This window comes from Phasianus colchicus, chromosome 3 (assembly GCF_987193195.1).
Source record: "Phasianus colchicus chromosome 3, bPhaCol1.hap1.1, whole genome shotgun sequence".
NCBI classification, from domain to species: domain Eukaryota; kingdom Metazoa; phylum Chordata; class Aves; order Galliformes; family Phasianidae; genus Phasianus; species Phasianus colchicus.
In genome coordinates this window covers 28,099,076-28,115,416 of record NC_143438.1, presented here as the reverse complement: position 1 = coordinate 28,115,416, position 16,341 = coordinate 28,099,076, and the positions used below count along the sequence as shown (strand labels likewise).

The 16,341-nt window shown below is 34.8% G+C and overlaps 1 long non-coding RNA gene across 3 annotated transcripts; it reads right to left on the bottom strand.

Moving 5' to 3' along the window:
• On the bottom strand, positions 1-15,654 carry LOC149918476 (uncharacterized). Of its 3 annotated transcripts, none has more exons than XR_016465497.1 (3): positions 15,545-15,654; positions 11,053-11,140; positions 1-2,293 (listed from the first exon to the last, which is right to left on the bottom strand). It is a non-coding gene; the product is annotated as an uncharacterized LOC149918476 (long non-coding RNA). The 3 variants fall into 3 exon arrangements; XR_016465498.1 differs by lacking the exon at positions 15,545-15,654 and adding an exon at positions 15,385-15,430; XR_016465496.1 differs by lacking the exon at positions 15,545-15,654 and adding an exon at positions 13,919-13,998.
• Positions 15,655-16,341: the final 687 nt, after the last annotated feature.

Here is a 16,341-nt window from a genome sequence, read left to right as displayed (position 1 = left end):
CTAAAATAAGAAGTCCAGGATGCATTCAGAATTCTAACAGTAGCAACTGAGAAACAGATAACGCAAAAGGCATACCACAAATCCCAGGATGAAGTAATGAAAACATGTGTTTCAACAATATTACAAGAAAAAAAATAGCTTTAAATCAGAAACGCTCTTTTACAAAGTCAATCTATTTAAGAACAATGCTATTTGTTCATCCTGACTTGTTCAGACTGCATACTTTGGTTGACCGTATCCTTATGTATTCTTCACATGCTTTTACACCTAACATCAATTCTAAATATTCTAACAATCTGTTAGAAACAAATAAGACAAGCACAAAAACATAAGTTTCCTTTCTTGTTGAATGACGCACAATGAACTCTGATAGCACATTTCTGCCAAGAAACTTGGGAAAGCCTTGGTTTGGCTTTATTTTTAATGAGAGTTTTGCTTCTCACAGTTTTGTGACTCGTATTTAAATTTAGAGTTTTAGAACTTCCTGACGAGTTTTTCAGGAACTTTGTCCCAGCTATTCCAGTGATAATTTAATGACAATAAAGTTATCTTGAGTACTGAAAAGGAAGTGGAAGCTCTTAGTCAATTCAGTAAAATTCAAGGCAGTTATCAAATGCGTATTTTAGCCTCCATCTACTGTATAGCTTAAAGATTTCTCAATGCTATGCAATAAGCAGAGATCTAGCATAAAAGACTGATGTTTTATTCATACCATGGAGAATCTTATACAAACTGAAATATCCACCAGCAAAGAGACCATCAATTGTGTCCCACACTAATAGACCACTGTACACTACTAATCAGCCTAATTTAAATCAAAACTTTTAGGAATTGAATGAAATATTAAATAAAGAGTAAGATTTAAATTCAGAATCAGTATACATGTTTTTTAATGAGTGAATGGCTACAAAAAACATGGATTGGTAATATTAAAAGAGAAAGTAAAGTAGGTGGGCAGCATGGAGGATGAAAGATAAACTTTTGATTTCACACAATATGTCTACTCCTAATTTTGCAACAATTTTGTTCCTCTAAAACATTTTAATACATCAGTGTAAAATTTAATAGAAATTATGCAATTTTCAATACACTATGTGTTATGTAATATCTGATGCCATGTGGTTATAGATGGAATAGACAAAATTCTGTTTTACATCAATATTAAATTAAAAATCTACATTCAGTGTATAAGACAAAGCCACCATAAAATAAATATTTCACGCAACAAAAGCGCTTCATTCCTAAAGAAGGAAATTGAATTAAATCAGACAGATGAACATACTAAACTGGCCCAACACACACCACTTTTTTCACAATAATTACAGATCTGAATTGATCCCTCAGATATTCTACTATGTCACCTCTTACTTGTCAGGCAGTAGGGAGCAGCACAAACAAAAACCCCATATCGTCAGGGCAAGCATTTCAATATTTTAGTATTTTAACTATCAGAGAACTATTATCACAGAGTTGTCTTGAATTTCCACCTTTCTTACAAGCAACAAATCCTCAAAAGTGGATAGCAGTCATGCCCTGCCTTTGGAAGCCTTTTCCAAAGTAAGAGAGGTATAGCTTACTTATTTAGAGGATGGTATGTTTGACAATTTCTATTGTCAGTTTTTCCTCCGGCTGACATCTGATGCAACAAACTACAAGCGTTATATTCCTCTAAAATTGAGAGCTAATATGTAAAACAAATTACAGAATGTTTATGCAATCCCAATACAGTTCAGTCCAGTCATTTATATCTCATAGCTATAATAACCTTCCTCGCAGTACTGAGAATCGTCATCTGTCATCTAGAAATGACAAACCATTCTTTAAGAATATTTATTATCAGCAAGTAACATCATACACATTTTTCAAGTACAGTCTCTCTATACATCTTACTCAGTTGAGTTCACACTTCTTTATCAATTACCCTTGTACTAGACATTGCATGAAAAGTAGAAGATGAATGGAAGTAGTAAAACCAAATTCTACAAACTAGACACATAGTACAGCACTCTGATGAATACCAATAAACGGATAAGCACATTATTTACTTCGGAAGTTAACAATAGCATTAGAGTAGCTTGACCAAATAGCCACATGACATTAACCCACATTTAAAACATGCTGGCAGGGGCATCCTTCTGGAATGAAGTGGATTGCTTTTTGGAATAAGTAATATTCATTTAGTTCTAATGCTTCTCAAGGAGTTGTATCGCTGGAGGATATACTGGAAGTGAAGCCTTCATAATTTCAGTTGGTTCATCAGAAATAAGTTGTAACATGAATTGAAGATTTATTCCTAGAAATAACAGTAACACAGACATAAACACAGATCAACAACAAGTAGGATCTGAGACTCTGTACTTTTTTTTAAATCATGTTAAAACATCATCTATTCTGTGGGTCAAATTGAGATCTCAAAACTCAGTTTTGTACTGTGTTATTATGGAAACTCACACACAGACACATTAATCAAGAAACCTAGCACTATGACCAAGCTATTCATTGAGCATGCCTACTCATGTATGGTGTTTAAACTACCAGGATGTGAATTCATCCATTCTGGAAGGCAATGTTAAACCCAGGCATCACTTTTTGCTCCTTCTGCTTTGCTGTTAAAATGTTTCTCAGATATCCTAGATTCTTAATCTCAGGGGACTGCCACATGAAAAATAAACTTGTCTAAGGGAAAGAAAAGCTTCAGCAACTCTAAAGCATTTGCTCTCACTTTTCATCCTGTTAGCCACTACTAACATTGCCTTGATAATTACTAATGTCACTGAAAACTCCAGTCTTTAGATAAGAAATTTTTATACCTACTACCCAGAATAACACAGAAGTGATGGAATTACTGGTCAAGACATAACAAGTTAAAATAAAAGACAACTTGAAAATAATGTATTTAAATATTCTGGAAAATAATTCCAGAATGAATATGTTAATCAAAAGTTTTTAAGATAAAATGATAATGGAAATAAAGAGGACTAATTGGATTCTCTCCAAAAACAAGAACTTATATGCTCTCATGTACAACCCACACTCTTCAGTGGGAAGACTGCCAGGCACAGGGGGATAGTATAAGGAATTTTGACTTTGATAGGACAGGATTATATACTTTTGAGAATGGTCATGCATAGAAAAGACTGGAACCAGGAGGAACAGAGGGGAGGGCCATATGCTACTGTTATCAGGCTGGGAGCAGGTGGCATAGGCAGAAATAATCAAAATGGCCAAAAAAAAGTTCTCTGCCAAGTCATCTGTTTTATTACACACTTTATTTAAAAAAGTGTCTAAGCTTCAAAACTTTCCCACCTGCTTACAATTCACTCTTTAAGCCTCTCCTATTGTTTAGAGGCTATTCAAGATGATGAAACCATCTTCATATATATTTCAAATTATAACATCTTTGCTACAGGGATGTCCGGTTGAAGTACAAATCAACTGCTCTATGCTTCCACACCAAGCCAGCTGCAGCTGTCACTCTCATCTTAACTCTATGCATTGCACAGCTCCTTCCAGCTCTCTGCCATCTCTGAGCTCTGCTACTTAGGAATTCCAGGTTTAAGACTCTGAATTAGTGGATTTTTCTAGCCATAGGATTTTTAAAAATGAGTTTATCTAAAAATGGCATAGATTAACATAAAATTATATTCCCATTCCTTCATCCCCAACATTTGCTTGCCTTTGGGGAAAATTCAGAAAACTAATAAAAGTTTAATATTTTTCTCCCATTGCCTTGAAATATCAGTTAAAGAAGATATATCGATATAATAGAAAGTGAAAGTATTTTAAAATAATGCCTCTGGGTAAATGCTCTAGTAGAGTTTCAGCACAGCTCACCTTTCCATAGTTTCACTGGAACTTCACAGTATAGTAAGATATCAAACAGCACAGTACCAACAGCCATTCAAACCAGTTATCTGCAGAAACACTAATGATGTTGTAAGCAAGATAGCCTGTCACTAAAATATGATCAGATCTGGTCAGGTATTTGATTATGCACTAGTTTTCCCTTCTAGTCACTCTACTTGCAGGACCTAAACAGCATTTCAACATCTTGCAGCTCATATTGGAAAGACAGCAATATAGTGATTGATTAGCATTGGTGTTGTCCTCAGAAGCTATTTTAGGATGCTTTCCCAAATGAGCACATTGTCATTCATCAGAAAGTCAAGAGCAAATATTATTAGCACACTTTATACTGCCTTGCTGTTATAACTTCTAACATTATTCCATTAGGATTTTGAGGAAGTTTCATGTATAAATGAATATTAAAGCCTATTTCTCTTTGGGGTGATTGTTGTCTGAAATAAAAATACTTTGTGATACAGAGATGGAAATACAATCTTTTCTGTAGCATTTCACATTTACATCAGAACGTTTGTATATTGCCTCCTACATGTGAGCTAGATCCTAATCTAACAAAAAGAAAAAGCATAGCGTTTTTGTTACAAATTATCTTTTTGTACAATTTATCATGCTTCCATCTTCTCATGATATTAAGTTGAGGAACTGAATTGATGAAAGCATAAGATTTTGAATGAAATTTTTTTAAAAAACAAAGAGTTAAACAAAAAAAGATGGTGTTGGTTTGTACAGTGAAAGCAATGACTCTAAAAATGAGCTTATTGGAATAGTATGCAGATCTTATTTTTTAAAAAATTCTCATTGTCTCCTCTACTGGTATTTAGTACTTTATTAACTACCAGTTTCCTCAAGCATAGAAGATACATTGCATCAACTCACAGAGCGTTCACAGTAGCATTCCTATACTCTGGGATGAAAGGAAAACTACTTTTGACCTTCTGGAAACCCAAACGCCAGCACAGTAAACCTCACTCATGTCAGCATAATTCCTGGTGTTTTACTTCCCATAAACATCTTTTGAACAATCCAAGAAAAATCTCTGGTACAGACTGTAATAGGATATTATGCCCAATAGTAGTTAATTGTGTAAGTAATATAAAACTGTCCTGTATCCTGCATGGTCTGTGCAAGGCACAATGACCTGCTTGGGTAACTAGAGCAACTTATAGTTACATTCATTCCAACCATTAAGTACTTTTGACAGAACAGCTCAACAAGAAGGAAAAGAAAGCTAAGATCGAGGCATAATTGTGATCAAATAGCAGTGCACCTCAGCATCTTCATCTGGCACAAGCCTAGCTACAGTGACGTTAACAGCTATTAGAGGAGAAGTCCATATATTTTGGCAAAATAAAAACTATTACAGCAAATACTGTACTTACATGACTGTTTATTTTGCCATTCTCTTCAGACAAAGTTCAAGTTGTATTTTGCATGAGCATTCACTGCATTTTGGACTCTTCAGTATTCCAAGGTGATCCATACCATGTAATAACATATTCCATAACACTGTATTCATAAGCTTGCTGTACTAAGCAAGGTGCAAGCGTAGCATTCAGCTTTTATGCAAATTCCCTCTTAAGCAGACAAACATCTTACTCATTCTTTATTTAACTGAAAGATTAATATAGTCATGTATCACATGTAAGTTCATTAATTGCTTTAAATTTGTCATGTGTGATATGGTGACAGGAAAACATCTTTTCCAATACTATTGGTAGGAATTACATTTAGCACTACTTATATTTTGACAATCACACAAGCACCAGTAAGGCATACAAATACATGTACCTACTACTTGGGGATGATGAGGGTACTGCAGGCAGAGTCATACGTTACAGTACATCATCTACTTTCAGTTGAAACACACTGAAAACCTAGAAAAGTCATTTTGTATTTGGATCCAAGTAAGCCTGAAAAGCATCAAGTTTGTAAACACTATCAAACTCTGCAATTTTGAACAGCATAAAATGACCCTGGAATGCCTAGGGAGAACTTCAGTCACTAGTATTCGTTCAAAATGCTCAGCTCTCATAGCCAGGGCTCCTGAAGGACAGAGCCAAATTATTTCTGCCCAGCTTCACATTTCATAGGAATCATGTTTTATAGTTCCAATCTAAACTTGATTATATTTGTTGTTTGGCTGGATGTAACCTCACTGAAAATTGAGTTTTGATTTACCACAATCATTTTAACTAAGCACAACACTAAATGCAACCTGCAGTTCAGATGCAGATGGATTTAAGTGTGATACAATGACAGCTAGCATTGTGATGTTAAATCTGAAGTTAACTTCCTGTGTTGGTACACATTATTTTCCCCATATGCAAAAAACAAAAACAAAACAACAACAACAACAAAAAAAGCTACATTCTGACTTTTTCTTGCCATCCCAACCATTTCTGAACTTCAGCAGAAAAGTAAGCAACTTGTTCAGAGGTGTGTAAATCTGTTTTTCTAAGATGTTTGCTTATGTAAGCATACATTTGCTATGTGTAAGCTGCACAGAATATGTGTTCTGCAGTTGACAACTAATATAAAATAAATGTTATAATTTGTACTAGGACTGGAAGACTACTTTCTTTATTGTTAATTCTCTCTCATTTTTAATAAAATATATATATATATTTTTTGAACTTGCTCTTCATAGTATTTTGTAGTTGTTTATTCTTTTCTCTTGGGTTTTTTTGTTTTTTGTTTTTGGGTTTTTTTTTTTAAATGCTTACTATTCCCTGAAGGAATAACACTGCTTTAGCCATATTGTCCTAAACATCCCATACATACTTGAAATTATACCAATCTGTTCTACCAAATAGAAACATTCAAGAGTTGTAACTGTTTACTGAGATTCCAAACCATGGCGATTACAATCCACCACTTTAAACTGATAAATTAAGCACAGGAATGCCCCATCATCAGAAGTCTAGACTGTAGTGCAAAGACTTTGTATTGAAGAGCCCCAGTCAGGAGCTAAGAATTTGCACAGAGAATCTTTGTCCCAAAGATCTCACGGTCTGCATCTCACTGTTTATTTAGTGCCTCACTATCACTGACAAAGTCCTAAAAAACAGCTGTCAAATTTACAACTGCCATGCTATTTTTTGAATTAGTTGTTTCTCCCTTCACTATTCAACTAGTGCTACACAAGTTAGCAGTTCTCTAATTCACAGTGTAATTATTGTGCTAAGACATGGTTTTGAAATGTAAAGGCAATGAAGAGCCCTGCTTCATAAAGGCATCTTTTAGAAAGATTTGTTTCAGAGATACAGTTGAAAGGAGGGTACAAAAAAAATCTTGAATCCTCAAATATGTTAGTACATTTCATACCTAATTCAACTATAGCTATAATTAATCTTTCTATATTCAGAATTAATTCCCTATGTTCTGTGTGCCTATTAAAACTTGTCTTTAGTTTTATATATTATACTTGCCTCCCTCTTGAAATGGAAAGATTTATTACACTCACTTGTTGAAAGACTTTCACTGTTCAGGCTATTAGTTTGATTCATCCTCAAGTTTTTAAAGGTCAGCTGCAAACCCACAAACAACTTGACAAACAACCAACCTTTATAGATGAATATCAAATTTATGTGATATTATATCATTCTCATACTCTCGTAATTTCAGCAATCTAGTTCCTGGCATGTCATTTAAAGATACGAAGGTACTGAATTATTCGTGGATTCAAAGGACCAATAAATTGTTTAGAACTACCCTGCTTTCTTGGATATCTGTTCTCATTTAAATTATTTCAATTTCAAACAATCTAGTCAGAATTATACAATAACCAAAACCACAAATGCATTTGAGTGTTTCCTTATCAATTACATTAGCTCCAATAAGTTAGTTCAATAAAAGATGCTCAAATCTTTATACCTGTATGTTATCTAATATAACTTGCCCAAGGAGGTTGTGGGTGCCCCATCCTTGAAGGCATTCAAGACCAGGTTGGATGTGGCTCTGGGCAGCCTGGTCTAGTGGCTGATGACCCTCCAATGACATGGGGGGTTGAAACTAGATAATGTTTGAGGTCATTTTCAACCCAAGCCATTCTATGATTCTATGATAACTTATACTTTGATCATGTTTAGAAGCAATGAGAGTAGTGCAATTGCAGCATTATAACAGATAATTTTCCTTTACGTCTGTGTGCACATGCACATATACACAGACAAAAAATAAAAATGCTTTTTCCAAGCCAGCAGCCATTTAACACAACTATTGTTCTGTCAGTAGAATTGGTGATTAGTACCTCATACATATTAAAAATGTGGTAAAGAGAACCCCATCAGAATTTCAGCTTACATTTCATAGGAATTAAACTTTAATTTAGGAAGAAAATGATTGATAAGGAAGAAAAAAGGTAGCCTTGTGCCAGGTCTACATCTCTGGTCTGGTCCCAGTACATATTATTTGCTCTACTATTAGTAATCTATTCTGTGTTTTGAAGTATTTTCAATGGAAAGCAGTCTTTTTATATGTTGTCTGGGGAAAAGAAATGTAAAATGATTTTTCTTTGATATTTGAGAAGGCAGAAGTTGTAGAGTACATATATAGATATTTTCTAGAAAAAACCTCAGATTAAGAGCAAAAAAAAACATTATCTAAATATATCTTAACTCTTCCATGGGGATGGGATCAGTTGTATGATATTTGGGATATTTATAGTCAACAGCTTATTCATTATCACTCCTCTGTTTCAAAGTGAAGGGCTTTGTATCTGTACAATGATTGATTTTTTTTATAATACGTGTTTGTTTTTGTTTTCAGAAATCGCTTCTAAAACTGACTAGATTTTCAGTACTGCTTAATGGCCTATTTAACTCAGTCACTGTACACCTGTGGTTGACTAATTACTTTGCAATCCTTTAATATTCTTTTTTTTTTTTTCCTTTTAAATACCTCAAGTATTCCATCAGAAACATAATCAGAATTGTGTCATATGGAAGAAATAAACATAGGACTAGCCCTAAACTCTATCCACTGAAGATTTTAAACACTACAGAAGACCACAGTGGGAAATGCATCACCTCAAACTGAATCTTTTCAGTTATCCTTCATATAAAATAATTCATTAATCCTGAAATACTATAATGGAATTTCCTCAAAAATTCTTTAAAACCATTGCATGCATCTGTGACATTCTCATAGGTTTATAAGGTCTTGCAAGTGCTCTATTACATCCCAAAAAAGCTAGGATGTTATGAACCAAAAGGGAGAAGACTGAGAAAGGAATACAGCAAATGCATGCTATCACAGTCCACGTGTTTTCATTTCTGGGAATAAACAATTCAGTGTCAATTTTGACACATCATGAGGCTTTGATATGTTCCTTTAAATATCAGAAAGAGACTATCTTACCTAACATTACAAAAAAAAAATCAGTGCTAATTCCAAATAGAAGCCAAGATGAGCTAAACCCTTGGTCTAGCTATTACCATCTTAATATCTGGTAAGTTGATAGAGTTGGAGCTTCTTAATTATGTCACTGACCTGTTTTTTGTTCCAGTTTTAATTACTTATATCTTAAGGCCTTTTTTTCATCTATTTTCCAAATCATAATTGACTTTGCAACTTTAATGACTGTTTTTAAATCCTTTCACTTGTTTTTGTCAAAGATACTTATAACCTTGATTTCATATACATGCTAGGCTTCTCACCCAAAGTGCCTATCTCATTCTCCATCATAACAAGTTCAGCTTCAGATCAGCTTCTCATAGGAGATGCAGAGTAGCCATGGGGATGAAAAGAGTTAGTAGTGAATTACAAAGGCCTTAAGACAAAATGTAATATCTGCCAGAAATGGCAAGTTATTTTTGGCAATTTTTTTTTTCCACATTCAAGAGTTTACTTTCATATATTTTGACAAGAGACTACAAAAGGAAAAATTCTGATTAACTCCATAGGCAGGTCAGCTGGTTGATGCTCTTATTGCTTCTTTATAACAGGAAAAACGTCTATTGCTGGCCTTTCAAAATTAGCAAGTAGTGGAAGAATCCTTTTGGCAAGGTACTAAAGTTATTAATAACAAAAACATATCTTGAGGCTCAAGCCTATATGCGTTTGTATATCAAGCTTACTGCTGCCACAGAAATTGGCATTTCTAAGACAAAGCTGAATACAGACCATCACTCTCTTTGAGATCTTTCATTACTAGTCTCTCCAGTTCCATTCCTTCCAGGCTTTAAACAATTTTCAAAAGAACATTTTGATATGCTCCTTTGTCATATCCTAGAACAGCACAGTTACTATTGTAACTGCACCATACACCCATCTTTAAATAAAAACATACAAACAAGAACAATACAAAAACACTGTTAAGAAAAACAGTGTTAAGAATACAACTTTAAAACAAGGGGTAGTTTTGGAGCTCTATGCAGAGAAAACCGATTCAAGGAAGACACACACACACACCCATTGCCTGCAGATCGCTGCCACGGCACTGTCCTGCCTAATGCTGCAATTCCAATTCAATACTCCGCTCATCTTCCCTCACCCTTTTCTAGCAGACTAATAGAGCACTGCTGGCTCAGACACTTGCAAGTTATCATGATCTTAATGGATTATGCTGCTAAGCTGAAGTAGCCATCTGCCTGATGCTTTTAGCCTACTTCAGTTATGAGATAACACATTTCGTTTCATCTCCAGTGTTAAGAGCTAAATGTACAATAACATGACTTCACTCTGAAACTGGACTGTATTCTCTCTCAAATTGACAGGCAAAGCATGCACCCAACTAATGGATAGCAAAGGTTAGCTGAAGGGAGGAAACTTGTTAAGCCATTACCACTCAATCATGCTAATGAAAGCTTTAATCTAATATGTTTTTACAGTGTATCTGCACTGGTAAATGTCATTAAGAATTGCTTCATGAACAGCTACTCCTGCTCAGATGAGAAACAACAATCCATAAAACTGTGTAGTTCATTTGTGATGCTTGATAGATCATACAGTATTTTTTACATACAAGTTAGTCATACTTCATCTAGAATAAGCTAAATAGGCCTGAACAAAGACATACTATATTCAGATGTAGGCTACCCTCCTTTTTTGAATTATCTACTAATACATGGTGTAGAGCCTTGGTTGTAGTAGGTTGCTCAAGAAGTAATGCCTCCTATTTCTTTCCATGGAAACTACAACAGATACAAAGAGGGTACAAAGGAGTATACAAAATGGGTTCAATTTTACCTTCAGGGAGGAATTCAACAACACATCTTCACTCCATCTTCACTTCCACGTCAGCTGCCATTCTGTCAGAATGCCCCTCTGCCGCCATCTGTCACACAGCAACAAAATATAACTGGATATTGGTGGAAAGGTTTAGCTTCTACTGCCATTATCAACCCCTCCTCTGATGTCATGGGCTACATAATCAAACAGGAAATATTACTTTCAGAACAGCCATCACAGCTTGAGGATTTATTTAGTCTGGGGATCTCATTACAGAAGTAAAAATAAAAACTACACCTAGATTTATTGCAATTACTAGATTATTCCAGACTGACCTACTAAAATCAGAAAGTTTTTGGCTAGATCACAAAGACATGGGTGATCATTCAGTTTTCTAAACAAACAAACAAAAAAAACCCACAACAACACTACTGCTACTGCTGTCTTGTTGGTCCAAAAGACATTTCCTGTACATTAGAAGGAAACAATAAAGGTCCTAGATGTTTTTTTCCTACTCAGGGCGCCTTGATACAAAGCAAAAACAAAAAGTCACCTGCATCTCTTCATCTTTAATTAGTTCAGTATTTATTAATTTAATTAACTGTATATTGCAAATTACAGCAACAGCAATACCTTACATATTTTCCTTCTGAATAAGACACAAAAGTTCCAGAATCAGCTCACCATGCACTCCTAATCATTAAATCATAACAAAGGAACAGTGTACAGAGAAAGATGCTGTTATAGAGTAATCATTTAGCTCTTGCTTGTATGAAATCCTAAGAAGGATTTTGAGTTATTTATTCTTTTAGTTACACAACAAAGTGAATTTGTATTGTTCCATATCATAAAAATTTAATTTATAGATTACATTTCTTATATTCATCTTCCTACTAAGAGCTCAATGTTGCCTCATCTATAGCAAAGAGTAGATTGCTTCAGACTGGATTCAGACCTGAAAGTGTCACTTTGGCAATTTCATGGCCAAAAATATCTGCTTCGCTTTTAAAAGCAAGCAGCCCCTAAAGAAGATGAATACAATTTCAGAACCTTTTTCAGCCAGTAGAGAACATCCCTAGTGACAGTTTTCTCCTCAGTGGGTATGAAAACCCTTCCAAGCCCAGTGTTAATTGTAAGCTATTATAAATCTGACATTATGTACTACATCTAGATTTTTTGAGTTAATTGGTTAAAACAGTGCTATTTGTCTACATGACTACCTTCTTTTTGCCTAATAATGTGAAACAGTTCACAATGTGGTAGACTTCCCAAAGCTGGATGCTTAATCTAAGTAATGAGCAGCATTCATCACAGTCCACTGAGGACAGTCAAGTTCCAGACAATAGAACCAATTTATGTTTGTTTAATGAGCCTTCCTGGTGAACGAGTGATTTTCTTCTTGGGTACACACCAGGTATGAGTTATGTATATATCTAAATCTATCTATGTACATAGGTCCCTAGGAAAGGCCTTTCATTGCCAGATTTTTTTAAACCTTCAGCTAGTTAAATAAAAGTCTTCAAATACATCTGTCATATACAGTACCTGCATAATTTAAAATTTAATTTCACAGCAACTGGTCAAATTGTGTTCCATCTTGACAAAAATAAGTTTGGCTTAAGAAATGCAACTACTCTGTTCATCATAAGGTCAACCATGCTTTCTTATAGATACTCCAGTCAGAACAGATGTTCTGGCAGGAACAGCACTAGCTCAGGGCTCTGTGAACTCATTGCAACAGACCATATGTATCTTGCATAGCTTACAAACATACAATGCTCACTTTTAACACCATTTGTTTATACTGGCAGTCTACTTTTTTCTCTTACATAAAAGTTTTATGAATTTAACAACAGAATCCTGCTTCTTACTTCAGGTATTATACACAGCAAAAGAGTTTGCAGTGAAACTCTACACAATATTTGCAGTAACTGAAGCACAGATGAACAGTGATGGGTCAGGAGAGAGCCTCTTAAAAATGTCCCAGAAAACAGATGCTTTGGAAAACCTTTTTCTGACTCAAAACCTTCAGTGTATTTGTTTGTGAAGGTTTTCAGAATTCAACCTTTTTGATCTATATTTACAGGATATAAAACATGTAAACTGATCTTTCTGAAGATGCGATTACTCATACTTCAGTGAAAGCTCCTGGATGGTTAGCAAGTTAGTAAATGGGAAAGGGTAGCCAACTTCAGCATGTAAATACAAATTAACATGAGGACTGGAAAGTAGCTGTAAGAAGTACATATGAATGTTGACTGGGTACAGGGGAAGAAGCAGACATTAAAGGACAACCTCACAAATGCAAGATATCTAATAGAAACTAGGAAGTAGTAAACTACAACATTTATACAATCAAATTGTTTATGCAATATTACAGAAAAAAAAGCAAGACTTGTACAATCCAATTATATTAGAATTCTTTGAAAATCTTAGAAGGAAATTCATTACAAAAGATAGTATGCAATCAACATAGACTCCAATAAAGCATGAACAATCACAGTGAGATCCAGAAGTACATCCACAAAAGGCATAAAATTTGATGCAAAGTTGACTTCTAAAAGTTTTACACTGAACTTTGCCTATTTTTTGGTTCAAAACATTTTAAAAATTATATTTGGGTATTTCTAATGTAGAAAGATTAGCAATACATGAAAAGCAACTATATCCATCTTATGGCAGTTCCTCAAGGCATCAAATGTCTCCGTTAAAAAAAAGTTGTGGAAGCAGATTTGGTGAAATCATGCATGAAAAGGAGGTTGTATAACCAATGAAAATTATATAAAGGAATATTATATAATTTAAAAATATTAAGATATTATAATAATGAAATAAACAAGAGAGTTAGGCACAGCGAGACAAAGAGAATAAATAGGAGGCGTACCTACATCGTGGGCTCACTCAGGAAACTCCAGTGGAGCGGATCTTCCGAAGAGAGAGAGAGAGAGAGAAAGAACCTTCCCTACTGGTAGTCAGCTCTTAAATGGGTCTAGGAGAGGTGGAGCCAGGCTCCACCCCTTCCTGCAGCACAGGTGAATTGCTTTCACCTGTGCTCCCAGGGCTGACTCATTGCTCACCTCAGGTGATTAATCAGAGGTTCAGGCCGTGACTCAGCAGTTCCCATACAGAGGTCTATAAAAAAATCTAGTGACTATTCTTCATCTTTAACTAGAAACAATATATCTCAGCTGCAAGACATTCACAAAGGTACTAAAAATACTTGAACACACTTAAGAGTCACTGTGTTTTCTTTGTCAAGATGTCAGAATTCAGACCAGGTCTACCTTGCTGCGTTACAGCCCATGCACTTTTTTTTTTTTTTTCCCTATTATCCTTTAAAGATTATCCCAGTCCTTTTTCATTAATGAAGCTTTCTGAAAAAAAGATACAAAAATCCTTATATAGACAGCACATTTTTTGGTTTGCAGCTCCCAAACATGGTGTTAGTCAGAATACCATTTCAATTTAACTAATTATGTTTAAAAAGTCAGATTTGTAAGATGATTCTAGAAAATAACTACAATGACTTACTTAATGATGATCTTCAAAGTGATTTCACTTTGAAAACATTTGTCACGTTCCTTATTTATTGCCTACAGATGATTTCCACATCATGTGTCCTTAACTTTTAATTATTTAATTAAAAGCTTAATTATTCTTTTCTTAATGTTATTAATAGTAAGCTACCAAATTCTAAAGGAATAAAAAGTATCTTCTATTAAATTTAGAAGATTAAGTCATGGAATACTTAAGGTCTTTAAAAATAATATACCCTTTTAAAATGCTTGGAAACTGTTTGTTAAATAAGACACTGATATTTAAGAGGTTTATGGAAGAGAGGAATGACAAGTTTATTTCTTCCTACAAGTGAATTCAGCTGATGAATAAGAAAATTTAGTTTTATCCTTGAGTTAACACTGGTGGTTTATCCATTCTATAAGATATCCTATAAATCAAGAGAAATTTCAATATACACATAGGTAGCTCCAGAAGAAACATCTGCTATTTATTTCCATCAAAATGGAACACATACAAAAAAACTATTTGATAAAGCAAACTCCCCAGTTATAAAGCATTATATCTTCATCATAGTCACCGCATAGTACACTTCTACCAACAATGAACAAGAGCCTTTCTGCCACGGTCACAAGAGTCTGCATGGACATTCAGAATACACCTTACCTTTCCTGCTTCTATCACCATTTTTGAAATGCACATCCAACCACCTTACTATGTTCACATCCACTCTTTTGTCTTGTATAGAACAACTGAAGCAGCCTGACCAGTTTTAAGATAACCCATGAAAGATATTTGAAAAGAAAATTCAAAAATAAGAGAAGAAAAACCTACCCCCACTCCAAAGGCAAAGGCTCACTACAAATACCCACAAGAAAATGATTTCCTATTAAAGATATTTCCCTTTTGCCTGCTAGCCCTTAAATGAGATTATGGAGGGATGGGCCCAGGGCATATTCTATATATTCAATTCGCATAGGTGAATTGCCTGTACCTGTGCTCTTAGGGCAAGCTGCTCCTCACCAAATGCTCAATCAGTGGTTCAGGTCATAACCTAATGGTTTCCATAGAGGTCTCCATAAACATAGAGCAACAGCTAATAAATGTTAATAAGTGTAACATTTTTTTGCGTGGAGGAATTAATTGGCAAATCTCTTCTCCATCCACACTTCTATGTCAGCTCCCATTTTGTCAGAATGCCCCTCTGCTGCCATTTGTCACATGGCAACAAAATGGAATGGAATATTAGTAGGAAGGTTCAGCTTCTATTGCTATGCCACTAACATTCATCTCTCATGCCATGAGCTAACATAATAAAATAGGAGACCCTTAAGAGCAGCTCTCATTCATTACAGGTTAAACCAAGGCAGATATCCTAGATAGAGATGCTATAGGAACCCAGAATTATGGATGGAGTGTTTAGGAGTACCAGGTGAGTCTGTTCAGGGTCATTAATACCAACTAATATCTCTGATATCCAACTGTATATTTATCATTTATGTAATTTTTTTTCACCAAAGGTTGTTTTACAATCCATTCTTCAGGGTTCTCTTTTCATCATACAGTTTTGTTTAGGTCAGAATTTCCTATCATGGATTAAGGTGAAAAATTATTTTCTGCTCTCTTTTTTTCTGTCAAAAAAGAAGTACAGAAACTCACCATACTAACTGTGTATCATGTAACGAATGATATAAACGTTCTTGCTTTCACATGCCCCCTCCCATCCCCCCCCGCCCCCAAAAAAAAATCAACACCAGAAGAACAACCAAAAAAAATAACAGTAACTAAGAC